Below are 19,979 nucleotides of genomic sequence, written 5' to 3'. Positions count from 1 at the left end.
TCTCTTCCTTAGAAGCCCTGGATGTGCTGCAAGGGGCTGCAGGCTGGACACGCTTGCACTGGCAGTGACCACACAGCCTCAGTCTCTAAGTGGCCAGACCCCTCTCCCAGTCCAGAGCCTTTCCCCACACTTTGCAGGTCCCAGTAGCTCACCACATCCAGCTGCAGGCTGTGCTGCTTGGCCAGTTCCAGCTCCTTGTGTTGCTTCTCTGTTCCTTTTGGCTTTCTGAGCACTGCCAGTCTGCTGCTCAACACAGGATCTGCACTGCTTGGCCTGTCTGTGTCTGGTTCTGTCGCTGCAGGACTTCTTCTTGTACTCCTCTTTCAGCTCTCTGTCTTTGCAGGACCTCTTCTGCACACAGCTGGCTCTGCTCTTTCAGCTCCCTGTTTGCTCAGAGAGAGCCAGAACAATCCCCACTTACAACCTGTCAGTCAGGCTGAGCTGGAGTGTTGACTGCTTTCCTTTGTCTCTGGGGTCTGTCAGTCTCATGAACCCTTCCCCTTCTGAAGCTGGTAAACCAAAAAACTCCCACAGAGTTTTAGTAAGGGGTAACAGTCCCCTTACATAAATTTTTTATCAGATTTCAGTTTAGTGAGCTAAGTCTTTTTGCAGCAAAGCCAGGGCTGGCAATCTTAACACCATATTATAGGCAATGTCTACACTACCGAGTTTTTCAGAAAAACAGCCTTTTTACCAAAAAAAGTCACTTACATCCACACTTCAATTGTGTTCTTTTGAAAAAAATCGAAAGAATGGAGGGTTTTTTCTGACATTGATAAACCTCCTTGTACGAGGAAGAAGCCTTTTTCCGAAAAAGCTCTTTTGGAAAAAGGTGTGTGTGGACAGGGAAGAAGGAGTTCTTACAAAAGAAGAGAAAAGAGCAAAAAGCACTGGTGGCCACTCTGTCTATAGTAAACAAAGCTTAAATGTGATATAACGTCCATTCAGTGTGGATGCTATCTTTCGAAAAAGCAGATCGCTTTTTTGATGCACTTTAGCAGTGTGGATGATCTCTTTTGGAAGACTTTTTTGGAAGATTTCTTCCGGAAAAGCTTCTTCCGAAAGAAGCTTGCAGTACATAGCCCCAGTCCCTTGAATCTACAGTAACTACCTGCTTTTTGTTGCAACCTGATTTTCTGTCTGTACATTGAATAAAACATTTCATCTGTGCAATAGCCACAGTTCTTTCTGAAGCCATACAGTAAAGCCCGGTGATTGACCTTTTTTAATGCATGTTAGGGAGCATTTTGATTAACTTTAACATATATAATTCAGCAGTTTCAGAGACCAAGTTTGTCTAACAGCAGACTAGTTTTTCAATGACGTACAGTGTACTGTTTAGTATGATCTAATGGGTTTACATTTGGTCTCTCTCTAAATAAAGCTCAGTAGAATTTAGAGAGACTGCAAAATTAACTTGATGTAGCAGTTCTGTGCTCTGTAGAAGGAAGCCAAAAGCAAAGCTGTTTTAGATTACCAAATTAGGTGGAAGTGACTTTTCCTTCAAGGATTTGTTTGCCAGGCACAAAGTCATTTCTCAGAAAAAGCAGGGGCTCTAAAAATAGATAGTGTATAGAGTCTGGAGCCAGTCCTTCTCTCCTTCACGGAAGAGTGAGGTGCACCAGTGTGATTTGGTTGCTATAAGCACTCAAGTAACAAATTTAACAATTCTGCAGTAACAGCATATGTGGAGTTGTGAGTTAAGAAGAGCTACAGCACAGTGATGTGAAGATGAAGCCACAGCAGGTAAGCAGTCTAATAGAAAGCTAATTTGACTGGGCATGAACCAAGACAGACATATGGAAATTCAGTGACCTAATGAAGGGGTTTGTTACTGGGTGGAAGGACAGTATACAGATGGCATTTTAATCTGGAATGAATTGCATGGATTCTTTTTCTCTGCTTTGTTCTTGTTGCTATCACATAGCTAGGAAAAATTATTAATATCTAATTAATGGAAAGAGTAATGGATTTTCTCATAGTCAAACCAAAGTGAAACCACATCTTATCATGTTAATCTTCTCCATACCAGCTACTGGCTAACTTCAGCCCATCCAAAAATCACTCAGTTATCCATATCCCGGTGAGCTTTGAAGATGAGCCTAAGTGATGAGCACTTAGGTCTCAATCTGCAAGCATTTTAACTCTTCAGTTTCACTCCTGAGATGGTCATTAGATGGCAAAAACACACTTCAAATATAGTCAGTACCTATCTTCTGACAGATCCGACAGTCCAGCCTCCCGATTTTGACCTTCCCTGCCATCTTTGGATGCAGCCTAACTGCTTTGGATGTGGACTGATGAGCTGAGCTGATAATGACTAAGAAGTCTTGTGACTCTCCCCTCCCATTTTGCTAGTTAAAAGATGTATGCCACACACTTGCAGGCTGCACCCAGCAGCAAGGGCTACGTGACTCCCCCAAAGACTTGAACATTGACTTTCCCTCAGCTATTGAATGGTTTGGACATTTAAACTAATATGCTTCAAGTGACTGGCTGTGTAGATAAAATCACAGTATCTACTATACATTTGAGAGAGTCTGTCTGTCTGTCTGTCCATCAGTTCGCTCAAGAACTTCTTCTAAATGGTAAGAGCTAGGACCACCAAATTCGGTGTACAACTTTCTCTTATAACTTAAAACAAGGTAAGAGATTGGTTGTACCAGGAAAATGGGCTGTTCCTAGAATGCAGATTTCTTCTCATAAAACCATCCAGAAAAGAGACAGAATCACCAGGCAGGTGACAAGGGATGGATTGTGGTGCCCCCCCCATGGGACTGCCCCAGCTCCGAGTCTGCCACCTCTCAGATGCCATTTAGGGAAGGTGCTAGAGCAATGTTTGTTAAACTTTTTAAGACTGAGGAACACCAAACAATAATTTTTTTTTATGAGGAACACCAAGGTTGAGAAAAAAGAAGTTGGGGGAAAAGGGTCGGGGGGAAGTTACTGAGGAAAAAAAGAGTTGGGGGAAGTTATTGAGAAAAAAAAGGTCACCTACCCCTTTAAGGGTGACCATTTTGAATTCTGTTGTTCGTGTGTTGCGGAACACAGTTTAAGAATCTCTGTGCAAGAGGTTGAAGCTTCCCTCCCACCCCCACATTCAAATAGGAACATTTCTGCTTGTTCCCCTTCATCTGGGAATGAGGGGGAAGTGCACAATTTATTACATTCCTCTTGCTGGGGAGAACAAGGGGCTGATGAACCCAGACCTGCCCCTGCAAGGGGACATGCACCTGGCTGTGCCTGGTAGAGCTACAGTGGTCATGGAGAAGCACTTCTCACCAGGCCCCAAGCTTCTGCAGTGAGAGAGGGCTGTAGTAGTCCTCTCTCCCCAGGGCAACCTGCATACTGAACCCCTCATGCCCAGCCCCACCCCAGAGCAATGATTTAAATGAAGAAAAACAAAAATGAAGTTAAGGACTTCTCCTAAAGACCATAAACTCCTACTGAAGTCATTGGGAGCACAAAGCACCTCATAGGAATCCTCAAAGTGTTGCAAGATCCAACCCTAAATGCCTAGACAGACACACAAAGAGACAGACTAAGTACTCAGAGTACAGTCGAATCAGATTCATTTTAAAGTAGAGTTTGTTTGGTATCAGTAATGAACAAGGTCTATAGAGTAAAATTCCATATTATATGTGCCAAGCACTCAGGATTTATTCCCCTGCTTTTGGCTTAAAATAGAAGAAATCAGTAGTGCTGGAATACATTTTAGGGCAGGGGTTCTGAGTTATATCCCCACTCCTGCTTCTGTTCGTGACGCTCCAATGGTTGCCAACTCTCCCTGACCAGCCCAACTGGATATCATTTGTGACAATGGCTTCCAGTCCATTTGGAGTGGGGGAGTTGGCAACCCTAGCTCCTCACTGCCCTGTGCTGGGGCTGTGGCTATAGCTCAGGGCAGCTTCTGGGTTCAGGGACAGTGGACTGTAGAGCCCTCCACGGCAGGGCCAGCAGAACTCATGGGCCAGTGGGCTTCAGGACTCTGGGGGGTACCAGTGGGGCCAACGGAACCCCAGAGGCCTGGTAGGGCCCCATAGGGGGCACCTGGAGGCTGGGACTGGGACCTGGCAAAGCTGGTAGATAGTCAACAGTAGGGCTAGACCCTGGGTGCAGGAAAGCTGGGTAAAATATCTGGGCACCCAACCGCACCTCTACTTCCCATGCTTATGGAAGAAATCCAGGAATAGTAGTTGAACTTGTGAAATTCCTCCATTGTAAATGGAAGAAATCGCTCAAGAAGATCTATATTCATGAGATGTCTGCCATCTTGGGTTACATGCAAACTGGACCCATACAAGAGGCTCCCTGTAGTTTTTGATCTGACACAGACAGAATTAGAGTAGTTTCAAATTTGAGATTTCAGTTTCAGCCAGTCATGTTCCCCTAATACTGAAGACTGTGTACATCCTGTCTTCGTGGCAGTAAAACTGTTCTTATTTCAGTTTATCATTTTTCATACTAACTGTAACTCAAAAGCTTTTATAGAGTTGAATAATCCATGTGTATAATTAAATAACAAAGGTCTATAGAAATTATAAAATGTAAGCAAGAGAAAAAAAGATGTTTTTGGTCTAAACCTGTCATAAGAAGAGATTAGACACAGGATGACAGATCCGACAGATTTAAGAGGAAAGAGCTCTTACACTAAGGGCATATTTATACTGGGGATTTATTTTAAAATAACTTCCCTAAATTTTGAAATAACAAGGCAAGTGTCTATACTATCAAGCCTGTTATTTTGAAATAATGGGCTTTCTATTTCAAAATAATAACTCCTGTCTGTGAAGCTTATTTCAAAATAGTTATTTCAGGAGTTATTATTTTTAAATAACTTATTTCAAAATAACCTGGTAGAGTAGACATAGCCTAAGAGCATCAGCAGAAAGATTGTGTTGTTGAAAAAACAATAGGCCCAAATTTTCCACTGAAAATCAGAGAAAAATGCTCTGACCTCATCCATAATACTACATAAATCCAAATTAAAACAGATGTTTATGACATCTGTGACCACTGAGGTTTCTTTTGCATCTTGGGAAGTGCTGGGAGAACTAACACATTGCATCTAGAGAACAGAATATTCCTGAATATTACTTCATAGAACCATAGAAATACAGAGTTCAAAGGCTCCTCAAGAAGCAATCAAATCCAGACCTCTTTTCTGAGGCAGAACCAAGTAAACCTAGAACATCACAAGAGAATTCACTTGAGGAAGTTAATGCATGGTTGCACAGGTGGTGTCAGAGAGAGGGCTTTGGTTTTTTCAACCATGGGACTCTGTTCTGGGCACAAGGATTGTTAGGAAGAGATGGGATCCTAACCAAGAGAGGAAAGAGCATCTTCGTGGGCAGGTTTGCAAAACTAGTGAGGAGGCCTTTAAATTAGGTTCGTTGGGGGATGATGACCAAAGCCCTGAGGTAAGTGAGGAAGTCGGATACTGGGAAGAAACACAAGGAGGAAAGAGCAACAAAGGAGGACCTCTGATTTGAATGGAAAGGTAGGGTTATCTAAGTTGTTTGTACACAAATGCAAGAAGCCTGGGAAACGAACAGGAAGAATTAGAAGCCCTGTCCCAGTCAAAGAACTATGATTTGATTGGAATAATGGAGACTTGGTGGGATGACTCGCATGACTGGAGCACTGTCATGGAAGGGTATAAACTGTTCAGGAAGAACAGGCAGGGAGAAAAGAAAGAGGAGTTGCATTGTATGTAAGAGAGCAGTATGATTGCTCGGAGTTCCGGTATGTAGAGGGAGAAAAGCCTGTTGAGAGTCTATGGGTTAAGTTTAGAGGTAGAAGCAACAAGGGTGATGTTGTGGTTGGTGTCTGCTATAGACCACTGGATCAGGTGGATGAGGTAGATGAGGCTTTCTTCAGACAACTGAGAGAAGCTTCCAAATCACAGGCCCTGGTTCTCATGGGGGATTTTAATCACCCTAACATCTGTTGGGAGACCAATATGGCAGTACACAGACAATCCAGGAAGTTTTTGGAGAATGTTGGGGATAACTTCTTGGTACAAGTGCTGAAGGAACCGACCAGGGACCATGCACAGCTTGACGTGCTGCTCACAAACAGGGAGGAACTAGTAGGGGAAGTAGAGATGTGTGACAACCTGGGAAGCAGTGATCATGAGATGGTAGATTTCAGGATCCTGACCAAAGGAAGAAAGGAAAGAAGCAAAATACACACCCTGGACTTCTGAAAAGTGGACTTTGACTCCCTCAAAGTGGGATGGGCAGGATTCCCTGGGATACTTATATGAAGGGGAAAGGAGTCCAGGAGAGCTGGCAGTATTTTAAAGAAGCCTTATTAAAGGCACAGGAAGAAACCATCCCAATGTGCAGCAAGAAAAGAAAATAGTCAACCAGATTGGCTTACCATGGTTCTGGATTTAATGAATCTGAGGGTTCTGAGAGAGTTAGCAAATGTCATTGCAGAGCCTTTGGCCATTATCTTTAAAAACTTGTGGAGATCGGGAGAGATCCCAGATGATTGGAAAAAGGCAAATGTAGTGCCCATATTTTAAAAAGGGAAGAAGAACGATCCATGGAACTATAGACCAGTCAGCCTTACCTCAGTCCCCAGAAAAATCTTGAAGGGGATCCTCAAGGAATCCATTTTGAAGCACTTGGAAGAGGGGAAAGTGATCAGGAATAGTCAATATGGATTTACAAAGGGCAAGTCATGCCTGACCAATCTGATTAGCTTCTATGATGAGGTAACTGGCTCTGTGGATATGGGAAAGTCAGTGGATGTGATAAACCTTGACTTTAGCAAAGCTTTTGATACAGTCTCCCACGATATCCTGCCAGCAAGTTAAGGGAATATGGATTGGATAAATGGACTGTAAGATGGATAGAAAGCTGACTAGATTGTCGGGCCGAATGGGTAGTGATCAACGGCTCAATGTCAGGTTAGCGGTCGGTCTCTAGCAGAATGTCCCAAGGATCAGTTCTAGGACCAGTTTTGTTCAACATCTTTACTAATGACCTGGATGAGAGGCTGGATTACAACCTCAGCAAGTGTGCCGATTACACCAAGCTAGAGGGAGAGGTAGATACGTTGGAGGGCAGGAATAGGGTCCAGAGTGACCTAGGCAGATTAGAGGATTGGGCCAAAAGAAATCTGATGAGGTTCAACAAGGACAAGTGTAGAGTCCTGCACTGGGGATGGAAGAATCCCAAGCATTGTTACAGGCTGGGGACTGATTGGCTAAGTAGAAATTTGGCAGAAAAGGACCTGGGGATTACAGTGGATGAGAAGCTGGATACGAGTCAACAGTGTGCCCTTGTAGACCAGAAGGCAAATGGCATATTAGGGTGCACTAGGAGGAGCATTGCCAGCAGATCTAGAGAAGTGATTATTCCCCTTTATTCAGCTCTGGGAGGCCACATCTGGAGTATTTTGTCCAGTTCTGGGCCCTCCAGTATAGAAAGGATGTGGACACATTGGAGAGGGTCCAGCTGAGGGCAGCCAAAATGATTAGGGGGTTGGAGCGCATGACCCATGAGGAGACATTGAGGGATTTGGGTTTGTTTATTCTGCAGAAGAGAAAAGTAAGGGGGGGATCTGATAGTAGCCTCCAACTTCCCAAAGGGCGGTTCCAAAGAGGATGGAGAAAGGCTGATTACAGTAGTGATGGATGGCAGAACGAGGAGCAATGGTCTCAAGTTACAGTGAGGGAGGTCTAGGTTGGATATTAGGAAAAACTTTTTCACTAGGAGGTGAAGTACTGGAATGGGTTACCTAGGGAGGTGGTGGAATCTCCATCCCTAGAGGATTTTAAGTCTCAGCTTGACAAAGCCCTGGCAGGGTTGATTTATTTGGGATTGGTCCTGCCTTGAGTAGGGGGCTGGACTTAGAATCATAGAATACTAGGACTGGAAGGGACCTCAAGAGGTCATCGAGTCCAGTCCCCTGCCCTCACAGCAGGACCAAATACTGTCTAGACCATCCCTGATAGACATTTATCTAACCTACTCTTAAATATCTCCACAGATGGAGATTCCACAACCTCCCTGGGCAATTTATTCTAGTGTCTGACTACCCTGACAGTTAGGAACTTTTTCCTAATGTCCAACCTAAACCTCCCTTGCTGTAGTTTAAGCCCATTGCTTCTTGTTCTATCCCCAGAGGCCAAGATGAACAAGTTTTCTCCGTCCTCCTTATGACACCCTTTTAGATACCTGAAAACGGCTATCATGTCCCTCCTCAATCTTCTCTTCTCTAAACTAAACAAACCCAATTCCTTCAGCCTTCCCTCATAGGTCATGTTCTCTAATCCTTTAATCATTGTTGTTGCTCTTCTCTGGGCCCTCTCCAATTCTCCACATCTTTCTTGAAATGCGGTGCCCAGAACTGAACACAATACTCCAATTGAGGCCTAAGCAGCGCAGAGTAGAGCGGAAGAATGACTTCTCATGTCTTGCTGACTCCTGAGGTCTCTTTCAGCTCTATGATTCTATGATCCCTGAACAAGTGTTGGTCCAATTTGTTTTTTAAAACTTTCACCTTCCTTTCTAAGGAAAATGTTTCTGGGCTTTCCTTTGGCCAGCACTGATCTACAATTAGCCAAGAGAATTCACTATTGACTACAGTTGCCTTCCCTTGCTAGTGTGTTCCCTCTGCAGAATTCTCACCCACTTGTGGCCAGGACATTGTTTTAAATTTATGGAGATTGCCTATCTTCTAGAACTGGAAGGGACCTTGAAAGGTCATGGAGTCCAGTCCCCTGCCTTCACAGCAGGGCCAAGTACCATCCCTTACAAATTTTTGCCCCAAATCCCTCTGCAAGGATTGAACTCACAACCCTGGGTTTAGCAGGCCAATGCTCAAACCACCAAGCTACTGCTATTGGAAACAGAAACTGACCCCGAGCCTTCCACATTAAAAGGTCTTTCACCACCATGAGGCCATTGCTCCAGCCATCGGTATTCCTTTAATACTATAGCCTTGGAACTATCTAACCAGGTGAGCATTTATACTTGAAATCCATAAAATGGGAAAAGCTAATATAAAGACTATGAGCATTTTTGGACAAGTGTATTGAGACGTCCTGAGTGACAGGAAGAGATACACAGCAGGTACATTTGTCACTGAAAATTCACAGGTTTGTTTATTAATGGTTTATTATTAGCTTTTTTCAGAATTATCAGAGGAACATTTGGTAAATGGACTGAGTGCTTTTCTGAAAGTTAGCACGTCAGTCTTTTATCTCCAGTTTAAAATTCAGAAAGTCCAAATTAGGCAGCAAACAGTAAAGTACCCTTGGGTACAATGTACATCACCAATATGTTCTAATGCACTTGTTGGCAAAGTGTCAGAATCAAGAATCTAAAAGTTTGGGCGCAGGGGAGGCTGCCTTTGATGGAAGAAAATTCTGCTACTGTCAGAAAATAGAAGACCCAAAATAGAATGCATCAAAAAACATTGTAAAATAAATAAAACATGGTAATAAAAAATGAGAAATCTAACTGTGCCCTCCCACCCACCGCAAAACCCTCTTAGTCATTGCTTTGCAGGTTGCTCCTATCTAGTGATACACTGGTTTATTCTATCACAAGTTTATAGAATTTAATAGCTATATCAGACATAGTAGCAATAGTTACAGAAGCAGTTTAGCAGACCAGACATGTGACCCAATATGCAAAGCATAGTTTAGGCTCAGTCAATGAAAAAATGTAGAGTGTGGGCTCAACCAATATGATTCATCTCAACATATTTAGACTTGGGAACATTTGTCTTGGATCCAAACTTTTGGCTGGCCCTTAGCCCTACAACGGGATGGATGACAGCCCCTGAACTTTATGATACTTTGGTTCTGGCTCCTAGGTTTCAATCTCGGCCCATCTCTAATGTTTAAAATGTAACTAAATGTTTTGATGCACCATATTTCTCAACCAAATGGAAGTTCAAGTTAAGTTTTAGTTTCTCATTCCCCTAATATTCTCCCACTTTGATCAAGAGAGCTTTGGTCAAGCTTCCAATCCAGATTCTGTGGGCCAGATTTTCTCCAGCAGCCAGGCTGTCTTGAGAAGGAGATGGCACAGACTCCAACACGAGCCCTGGAAAGAGTTGGAGCAACCACTTATTTAAGGTCTCTAATGGAAAGTCAAGCTTTGCTCTGCCACAACCACTCTGCCTTTCGCTGCATCTTTCTGACTTTACATGGAGGGTGAGGGGAAGCCAGCAGAGAAGCTGCCTCTCTATTTGTATCCTAGTAGCCTCTTTCAGACAGATTCCAACCCCTTTGTACCTCCTGAATGGTGCCTAGGCCCCAGGTTTCAGTAGATAATCTGAATCTGTGTCTCAGTCCATTTCTGCTCATTGTATACCATTCCATTCTTGAGTTACACAGCTTGTTTGAAAAGGGAGATAAAATAGTGGGGAAATTCTCCTAAATAAATTGCAATACTCTATCTAGTACTGTAAATGCAGGCTTGCTGACCACGGGGCAGACAAAATGCGCGACTGCTTTGGGGACCAGAGAAACAAAAGGGCCCGGAGCTCTCAACCACCACCACTGCTACTAGGGCAGTGTGCTCGGGGCAGCGCTTCGGGCTGCCTGGGGGAGGCGTTGCACAGTACTGAGGGCTGCTTAGCCCCACCCCTTCAACCCGAACCCCTACCCCTTCTGGGGGCGTGCAGCAGGCCTCCCATCTTGCCCACAGCCCCAGCGAGGCTGTGAGACCTGCTGTGTATATGAATACTACGCATGTTGAAGCTGAAACATAATGTTGTTGCCTGGGTTTCAAGATTTCTACTTAGAGAGTCTGTTTCCTCTGTGCCATGAAAATAGAGCACCTATCCCAGCTTTGATGTTTTAGCCTCAAATCATCTTAAAAGTAAACATTTGGCAAGCCATAATACACAATATCAACACAAAACATATCCATGAGTGAGTGAACACTTTCCACAAATATATAGCTACCCATTGAGTAAAAGAAGTACTTGTCAATTCATATTTTTTGCAAGTATTGCCCATATCTCCGTCAACTTGCTTTTGCTCTGTGATATCCAATAAGTTAAGTGCACTATTGTCAGAAAGCCTTTTCAAAGCATAGTCTTAAAATCAGCATCATCTGTGTCTGTCTAAGCCAACAAATAAATGTTGAAGCCAACACAAATATAAAGATCATATTTCCCCCCCTTTTTTTTTTTACAGCTTTCCTCTAGTGAATGTTTGGCTCATGAGGTATAAGACTGATGTCTACATAGTCCGTCTGGCTATTCATGCATTTTCTCTGAATGGGATTTCTTTAGGCTATATCACCGCATGGAGTGACAAAATGGAGGTTATGCCAAAGAACAGTTCTCCCATCACTTTACTGTGACTGCATGTAGAGTGTTCTATGCATGATGGAATACACTTTCTCAAGGTGCTTGGGGGTGGTAGAAAAAGTGAAGGAATGCTTACTGCAGATAGACTCAGGAATAGAATCTAGGACTCTAACTTAATACACCAATATTATAAATATTCAGCCATACCACCTTCCACAATTAATATACTTTCATTATCCTATCTCTAACTCCTAAATCACGTTGTTCTCCTGGATGCAATCCAGGATTCCTGATCTCTGGTATTCATTTATTGTGCAGCAAACAGATGTATATCGCCTACCAGGAAAGCATGTGGCAAGTTGTTCTTTAGTGGCTGAAATAAGTAGTTTGTAGCAATTACTTCGGTAAATCAAGTGACACAGATCTTTAACAGTGACCTGTGCACTAATGTGTTGCAGGCAGATGTGCCAATAAAATTTTTTTTACAATATAATATCGGCAAGTATTTGATGACATTTTTCATTATTTATCCAGCTTTACTGTGGGTCAGATTTCTTCCCCAAACACAGACTTGGTAGCCAATGTAATTTTATCCCAACTGGAAACTACAGCAGAAGCCGTTGTTATTGGTGAATTACAACAGTGTGAGTTAGAAGCTGGTACTAGAATGACAAGTGGACAAGACATAAAAAGGTTAATATAAAGATTTGCATCCTCATGCTCCACACTCTTCCATATCTTCAGCAACCACAATGCAACCTTCATATCTGACAGTATAATCAAGCATTCGTTCTTCTTTGGCTGAAGGCTGCAGAATGAACTTAGGTGACTTTCCAGCCCACAAATCTTCACTGTCAAGTCTCATTGCATATTTCTTTGAATCACGTTCACTACTTTGATGGTAATATGGATTTTTTTCCCTGTGGTGAAGGTTCATTTAGTGAGTCATTTTGCTCTCCTACGTAAAATAGCTTCAACTTTTTTTTTGTAAATGCATAGCTGATTAAATCACAAGTAATTGCTACTCAAAAAGAACAGTACTTTAAATCTCTTAGACTTTCTGTCTTTCAAATCAAACAGAGTTCAGTGAATCATTAAGCAGTTCAGAGTATTAGGCATTTTTTGTTTTCTTTTTCCCCCAAATGACTGAAATTTCTATTTCTTCCATTTTTTGCTCTTACTTATTATATACTCAACAGAATTAATTTTATTGAGTACTCTAACTCTCATAGTATGGCATAAATTAATGATTAAATATGATGCATAATGTGTCACTGTTTTCTATTTGTTAACTGAGAGCCAGGACACTTGGGGTTTTGTTCCTGAGGCTGCCCCTGACTTCTTGACCTTGAGACAGCCGAGTAACGACTTCTTGCTTCAGTTTACTATCTCCAAAAAATGGAAATAACTGTATGGAATCAGCACAAGGTATTCTGATTTATATATTGGTGTGACAGGGCTAGCCTGCCCCGCACTGAGCAGGAGGGAGGGGAGCCCGCCTATTGGGTAGAATACGCCCCTCCCCCACAGCCCTACCGGGCATGCTCTCAGTGCAGCCTCACTATAAAAGGCTGCCGGGCTGCTCAGTTGGAGTGGACTGCCGGGGAGGAAGGAGCTCCAGCCCCAGTTGCAGGGCTGCAGCCGGACCTGCTGCCAGGATCTGAGCCGGACCTGCTGCCAGGATCTGAGCCGGACCTGCTGCCAGGATCTGAGCCGCTATTGCTGCTACCATCACCGGGGCGAGCACGCCCCCAATGCCGACTCTGGGGACCGCCTGCCCCACTGCAGTGGACATCCTCTGCGCTGCTTCCCCAGAGACGGGACCGGCTGAGGTTGCTGCCACCGTCACCAGCCCAGCATCGCCAGGTGGGACCTCCATCGGCCACAAGGCGGGGGTAGGAAGCAACCCAGGGCAAGGGGTAGGGAAAACCCCAGTGGGCTCGGTGCGTTTCGGGGAGGATCCACGCCCCCCCCCCCGCTGAGCCAGTGGTGGGAACCACCCACCACTATTAGGGCCCTGGGTTGGAGTCCGGTGGAGAGGGAGGGCCTGGACCTCCCTACCCCAACCCCTCAGGGTGTGGACTAGGCCTCAGGGCCTGCTTTGACTGCGGACTAGGCCTCAGGGCCTGTTGTGGATGCTGGACTAGGCCTCAGGGTTTGGAGTAGGCCTCAGAGGCTGTTGTGGCTACCAGACCAGGCCTCAGGGTCTGCGAGTTGAGTGGGCCTGCTTTAATCTCGGGGAGGAGAGGACGGGGCGGAGGGGACCCTGCCACAATTGGTCACTGAGTCGTATTTGCCAGCTCTTAATTAGCTGTTTAATAAATATGCTTTTAAGTCTAAACATACAAACTCATTCCTAGTAAAGTACTATATCTTTAATTATTAAAGATACCTGGATTTAAAGTGATAGAAATGTAGCCGTGTTAGTCTGGTGTAGCTGAAACAAAATACAGGACGATGTAGCACTTTAAAGACTAACAGGATGGTTTATCAAATGATGAGCTTTCGTGGGCCAGACCCACTTCCTCAGATCAAAAACCTTTTTTGATCTGAGGAAGTGGGTCTGGCCCACGAAAGCTCATCATCTGATAAACCATCTTGTTAGTCTTTAAAGTGCTACATCGTCCTGTATTTTGTTTCTGGATTTAAAGGACATTATTACTATGCATTTTCAGCCTAGATTACTTTTATTTTTAAATTAAGTCTTGTATTCTATAAGATCTCAAAATTGCACCCCAGTGCTGCTTTTCTCAACTAAGCAGGACAACTGCTTTTGGGGCCAGATTTTGAGCTGCTTAAGTTAACATTTGATTTATATCATGAGGCCCTTGCCCAGCGGTGAAAGTGACTTAAAATTTCTTACGGGTACTGCTGTATTGCAACTGGGTCCCTGCCAGCTCTTTAAATACCTCTTGCCAGAGCTGCTTGCCAGGGTATGCCTGCTTACTTTCACCTCTGCCCTTGCCAAGTTATTTTAACTGTCCAAATCTTCAGATAATATAAATTAGTGAACTTTCTTAAAAACCACAAGTGGTTTATACCAGCTAAATATGCGGGCCAACGCATTTAGAGCTAGATCTAAAGCCCACTGAAGTCAGTGGGAACATTTCAGTTGACTTCAAGAAGCTTTTGTTCAGATCCTTGCACCCTACAATGGATGGAAACAGAATAGTAATTTCTCCTCTATGGCATATTTGTATAGCTATTTATACCATATATGTTAAGGTTGTTAATCAACAAATAATACGCTCACGTATATATGTGCTGCACGATCCAACTTAGTGCAGATCTTGAGTGTTTTATATCTTCTACTATGTATTTGTGAACAAGTCTGTCTGTCCATCCATCTGTTTGTTCAAGAGCATCTAAATGGTAAGAGCTAGGACTACCAAATTTGGTATGCAGCTTCCTCTTACCTTAAAGCAAGGTAAACAATTTGGTTGGACAGGAGGAAAGGATGAAGCTCTTTCCCTTCATGCATAGGGGGACTCATAAAACCATACAGAAAAAAGACAGAATCACTAGGGAGGTGAAAGGGCTTAGGTGGGGTACCTCCCCACTCCTGTCCAGGACTGCCCTAGCCCTGAGCCTCACCTGTCCCTCTCTGCCCCCCCCCCCCCCGTGCTCTTTAGGCAGGGCAGGGATGCACACCCCTCCTCCCTCCGATTCATATGGAAATATTGCTGGCTGATTCCCTTCATCAGGGAATGAAGAAAAAGTGCACAGCTTGCTCCATTCTCGCACAATAGAAGAATGGTATGGAGAAGTTTGCATCACTTCTGCCCATACTGTACTTCTGTTGTGGGTAAAAGGCCAGTGGTGTGAGGTACTGAGTGGCTCTGCAAGGTGATTAGCAGCCTGAATGCCTATCAATTTCAATGCTGAGCAGTAGCTCTGAGGAGGTGTTCGGCCCTTTGCAGAACATACCCAACACTTCTCAGGATCATACCCAAAAGGAGCACTTGTCTCCAGGGCTTTCTGTCTAGCCCCTATGCTCAAATTTCTTCACTTTATGTAATAAAATATACCACTGAAGAGCAACATTTAAAAAAATGTATATAAAGAATTACATCCCTGCTTGACTCTTTTGAACTCAGTTCAGAGGTTTCATGCTCTTAGGATAATATGCCAAGGTGGTTCTTGCTGCCTGCTGTGATCACTTGTTGTCTACTACTCATTTTTGTTGGAAGGACCATTTAATGAATGAATATAAGTTGTCCCCTTGGAAAGGTGTCTTACTTTACACTTTGTGGCAAGGAGGTGCCATCACATTTGTTTTTGATTAGTCATGCATCTTGCAACATGAGGTGATTGTGCATAATACTCTGATGTACCTCAGAGAAAGAAAACCAAATTAAGGACCACATCCCTATTGGTAATATTGGTATTAACTATTTCCTTCCATTTTATAGGTGTTTCTCATAAAGGAAAGGAAGCAGAGAACATTCATATAATAAGCATTGTAGGAAGAAATGTCCATAATTCTAGTTTAGCAAGTGGAGTTATATGACCTAGTATCTCAAGTACTCAGATACTAAATAACCTGCACTAATGCAAATAGATAACTCAGTAAGCCCTGGTCTACATTAGAGTTTTATTTCAAAATAACCCCCCTTTGGTTGAATTTATAAGCAGAGTGTCCACAATAACAGGCTGCTTATTTCAAAATCTGTACTCCTGCTTTTCTCAGGGAACAATGTTAATTTTGAAATAGTTATTTTGAAATAGTATTAGTGTGGTCACTCCAGTGCTACTATTTCAAACTAACTACTCCCGAGAGTAACTTGAACTAATTACTCCCCAGTGTTTCCTGGGGCTCTAAGTCAAGGTAGTGCATCCTCATTAATGGAGCCTGCCTTGTACTAAGTTCGAGGGTTCTCCATAGTGGGGACATGCTATTTCGATTCTGTAAAATCGGGAGTTATTAAGTTGAATTTAGTTATTTCAGAATGGTTTCCTAGTGTAGCTATGCCCTAAGGGACAGATTCTGTCATACTTACTCACACTGAACAGTATTTTATTGAGTGAGTAGTCATTGATTTCAATGGGAATGTGCAAGGAATGAGGTACTATTCAATATGAATAAGGATAGCAGAATCTGGCCCTAAATTAAAATGGCACTGGGGAAGGCCCAGTAATTCTAAGTATAGAATACACATAAAGAACTTGTTGATGGGTGTGTTTTACAAGTCTCCCATAACACCGGAGTCAGAGAAGATGGGAATCTTTTACTGCCGATAGCTTGAGAGCCTGGTTCTACATATAGATCTTTATGTTTCTAGTTGAGGATATATCCAGTTCGATCTCTCATGTCAGACAAGATGACAGCCTTCATATAAACATAAAGGAAGTAAAATATCATATGGGATTAAACCACTGTGGTCAAGAATCCTATTTGTAACAGAGCCCTGTGTAGGATACTTCATAAGAAGGTGTATGAACTCCATCCAGCACCTGTCTTAGATGGTGGTTAGTTTTTGTTCTGAAGGATAAGGTGAATTCAGTGATTTCATAGAATCATAAGGTTGGAAGAGACTTCAGAAGGCATTGGGTCCAACCCTCTGCCCAAAGCAGGACCAACCCCAGCTAAATCATTCCAGCCAGGCTTTGTCAGCTGGGACTTAACCTCTAGGGATGGAGAGTCCACCACTTCCCTAGGTAACCCATTCCAGTGATTTGCCACTCTCCTAATGAAATAGTTTCCCCTAATATCCAGCTTAGACCTTTCCCACTGCAACTTGAGACCATTGCTCCTCATTCTGTCATCTATCATTTCCCTAGATCTGCTGGCCGTGCTCCTACTAATGCACTCCAATATGCCATTAGCCTTCTTGGCTACAAGGGCACACTGTTGACTCATATCCAGCTTCCCATCTACTGTAATCCCCAGGTCATTTTCTTCAGAACTACTGCTTAACCAGTCAGTTCCCAGCCTATAACTTGGGATTCTTCCATCCCAAGTGCAGGACTCTGCACCTGTCCTTGTTGAACCTCATCAGATTTCTTTTGGCCCCAATTCTCCAATTTGTCCAGGTCACTCTGGACCCTATCCCTATCATCCAGCATATCTACCTCTCCCCCTAGCCTAGTGTCATCTGCAAACTTGTGGAGGATGCAGTCCATCCCTTCATGCAGGTCATTAATAAAGATGTTGAACAAAACTGGCCCTATGACTGACTCTTGGGGAACTCCACTTGATACTGACCACAAACCAGACATTGAGCCATTGATCACTACCCATTAAGACTAACAATCTAGCCAGCTTTCTATCCACCTTACTGTTCATTTATCCAATCCATACTTCTTTAACTTGCTGGCAAGAATACTGTCAGAGACCATATCAAAATCTTTGCTAAAGTCAAGGAATCACATCCACCACCTTCCACATGTCCACAGAGGCAGTTACCTTGTCATAGAAGGCAACCAGGTTGGTCAGGCATGACTTGCCTTTGGAGAATCCATATTGACTATTTGTGATCCTTTTCCTCTATTCCAAGTGCTTCAAAATGGATTCCTTGAGGATCTCATCCGTGCTTTTTCCAGGGACTGAGGTGTAGAGATCTGTAGTTCTCTGGATAGTCCTCCTTCCCTTTTTAAAATATGGGTACTACATTTGCCTTTTCCCAATCATTTGGAATCTTTCCCAATTTCCATGAGTTTTCAAAGATAAAGACTAATGGCTCTGCAATCACATCAGCCCAGTCCAGTAGCACCGTCGGATGAATTAGATCCATCTCCATGGTTTTGTGTATGTCCAGCTTTTCTAAATAGTTCGTAACCAGTTCTTTCTCCACCTACGGCTGCCCATCTTCTTCCCATACTGTGTTGCCTAGTGCAGTACTCTGAGAGCTGACCTTGTCTGTGAAGACAGAGGCAAAGAAAGCATTATGTACGTTAGCTTTTTCCACGTCATCTGTCACTAGGATACCTCCCTCATCGAGTAAGGGTCCCGCACTTTCCCTGACCACCTTCTTATTGCTAACATTCCTATAGAAATCTCTCTTGTTCCCCTTCACATCTCTTGCTAGTTGCAATTCCAATTGCACTTTGGCCTTCTTGATTACGCCCTTGCATGCTCAAGCAATATATTTATACTCCTCCCTAGTCACTTGTCCAAGATTCCACTTCTTGTAAGCTTCCTTTTTGTGTTTAAGCTCACCAGAGATATCATAGACTCATAGACTTTAAGGTCAGAAGGGACCATTATGATCATCTAGTCTGACCCCCTGCACAATGCAGGCCACAGAATCTCACCCACCAACTCCTGGAATAATCCTCTCACCTATATCTCAGATATTGAAGCCTTCAAATAGTTTGAAGACCCCAAGATGCAGAGAATCCTCCAGCTGTGATCTGTACCCCATGCTACAGAGGAAGGCGAAAAACCTCCAGGGCTTCTGCCAAACTACCCTGGAGGAAAATTCCTTCCCGACCCCAAATATGGCTATCAGCCGAACCCTGAGCATGTGGGCAAGACTCACCAGTCAGACACCCAGGAAAAGTTCTCTATAGTAACTCCTATCATCCCTCCATTGACCTATTTACCACTGATAATGAAAGGTCAAGCAGTTACCTAGATCATGTTGTCTCATCAAACCATCCCCTTCATAAACCCATTTAGCTTAATCTTGAAGCCAGATAGGTCTTTTGCCCCCACTACTTCCCTTGGAAGGCTGTTCCAGAACTTCACTCCTCTAATGGTTAGAAACCTTCATTTAATTGCAAGTGTAAACTTCCTACTGGCCAGCTTATATCCATTTGTTCTTGTGTCCACATTGGTATTAAGCTTAAATTATTTCACTGTTAAGCTAAGGTGGTTGCCTACCATATTTGCTTTTCCTCACTGCACATCAGGATGGCTAATTCCTGTGCCTTCAATAAAGTTTCTTTAAAATATAGCCAGCTCTCCTGGATTCCTTACGCTTTCATGTTAGTATCCCAGGGGATCCTTCCCATCAGTCCCAGAGGGAGTCAAACTGTTTAAGATTTGTTCTAGGTCAAGCAGGGAATCAGTGGCAGAGGTAAGAACTAGATAAAATATCCATTCTTGGTACATACTTCTATTATTAGCTTCTGGGGTTTTATGTTCTGCTGCCACTGAGTGAATTTCATTGTTGCTTATTTCTTCTACTTTTTTCTAACTATACAGAGAGCAAGAGTTGCTTCTGGCTCAAAGGGAAGGTAAGAGGGCATAGATCTAAAAGAAAGAAATGGCTACATAGTAAAATTAGGAAATGCCTTTGCAGTATTGAGTATATCAAAGGAAAGTCTTGGATGCCTTTTATTTCTCTTTTTTAACTAGTAAAGTCTTTATTTTTTCCTTTTCTTCTTTGTCCCCTCAGTATGTTTCCCTCTCTACAGTCACCAGGCCCTGGTCTACACTAGGGAGTTATTTCTAAAATAACACGTTAGTTATTTTGAAATAATAACTCGTGCTTTCAATGAAGAATAACTCTTATTTCGAAATAGTGGTAAGGTGGATGTTCCACTGCTATTTTGAAATAACTACTCCCCAGAGTTATTCAAAATAATTACTCCCCAGTGCTTCCTGGGGTTCTACGTCAAGGTAGTGCATGCACATTAAGGGTATGTCTAGATTACATGCCTCTGCCAACAGAGGCATGTAAAATACACTACCAGACATAGTCAATGAAGCGGGGATTTAAATATCCCCAGCTTCATTAAAAGAAACA

At 43.2% G+C, this 19,979-nt stretch overlaps 1 long non-coding RNA gene across 1 annotated transcript in view; it reads left to right on the top strand.

Annotated features, from left to right (window-relative positions):
- The first annotated feature begins 1,497 nt into the window (after window positions 1–1,497).
- LOC142818666 (uncharacterized) overlaps window positions 1,498–19,979 on the top strand; it is a 72,488-nt gene continuing 54,006 nt past the window's right edge. The window contains exon 1 of the long non-coding RNA XR_012896248.1: window positions 1,498–1,746. This is a non-coding gene — a long non-coding RNA (uncharacterized LOC142818666). The remainder of the gene's footprint in view (window positions 1,747–19,979) is intronic.

This window comes from Pelodiscus sinensis, chromosome 17, assembly GCF_049634645.1.
Source record: "Pelodiscus sinensis isolate JC-2024 chromosome 17, ASM4963464v1, whole genome shotgun sequence".
Lineage (NCBI taxonomy): Eukaryota > Metazoa > Chordata > Testudines > Trionychidae > Pelodiscus > Pelodiscus sinensis.
The sequence above is the reverse complement of the archived record's forward strand: the minus strand, read 5'-3'. Positions and strand labels throughout refer to the sequence as shown.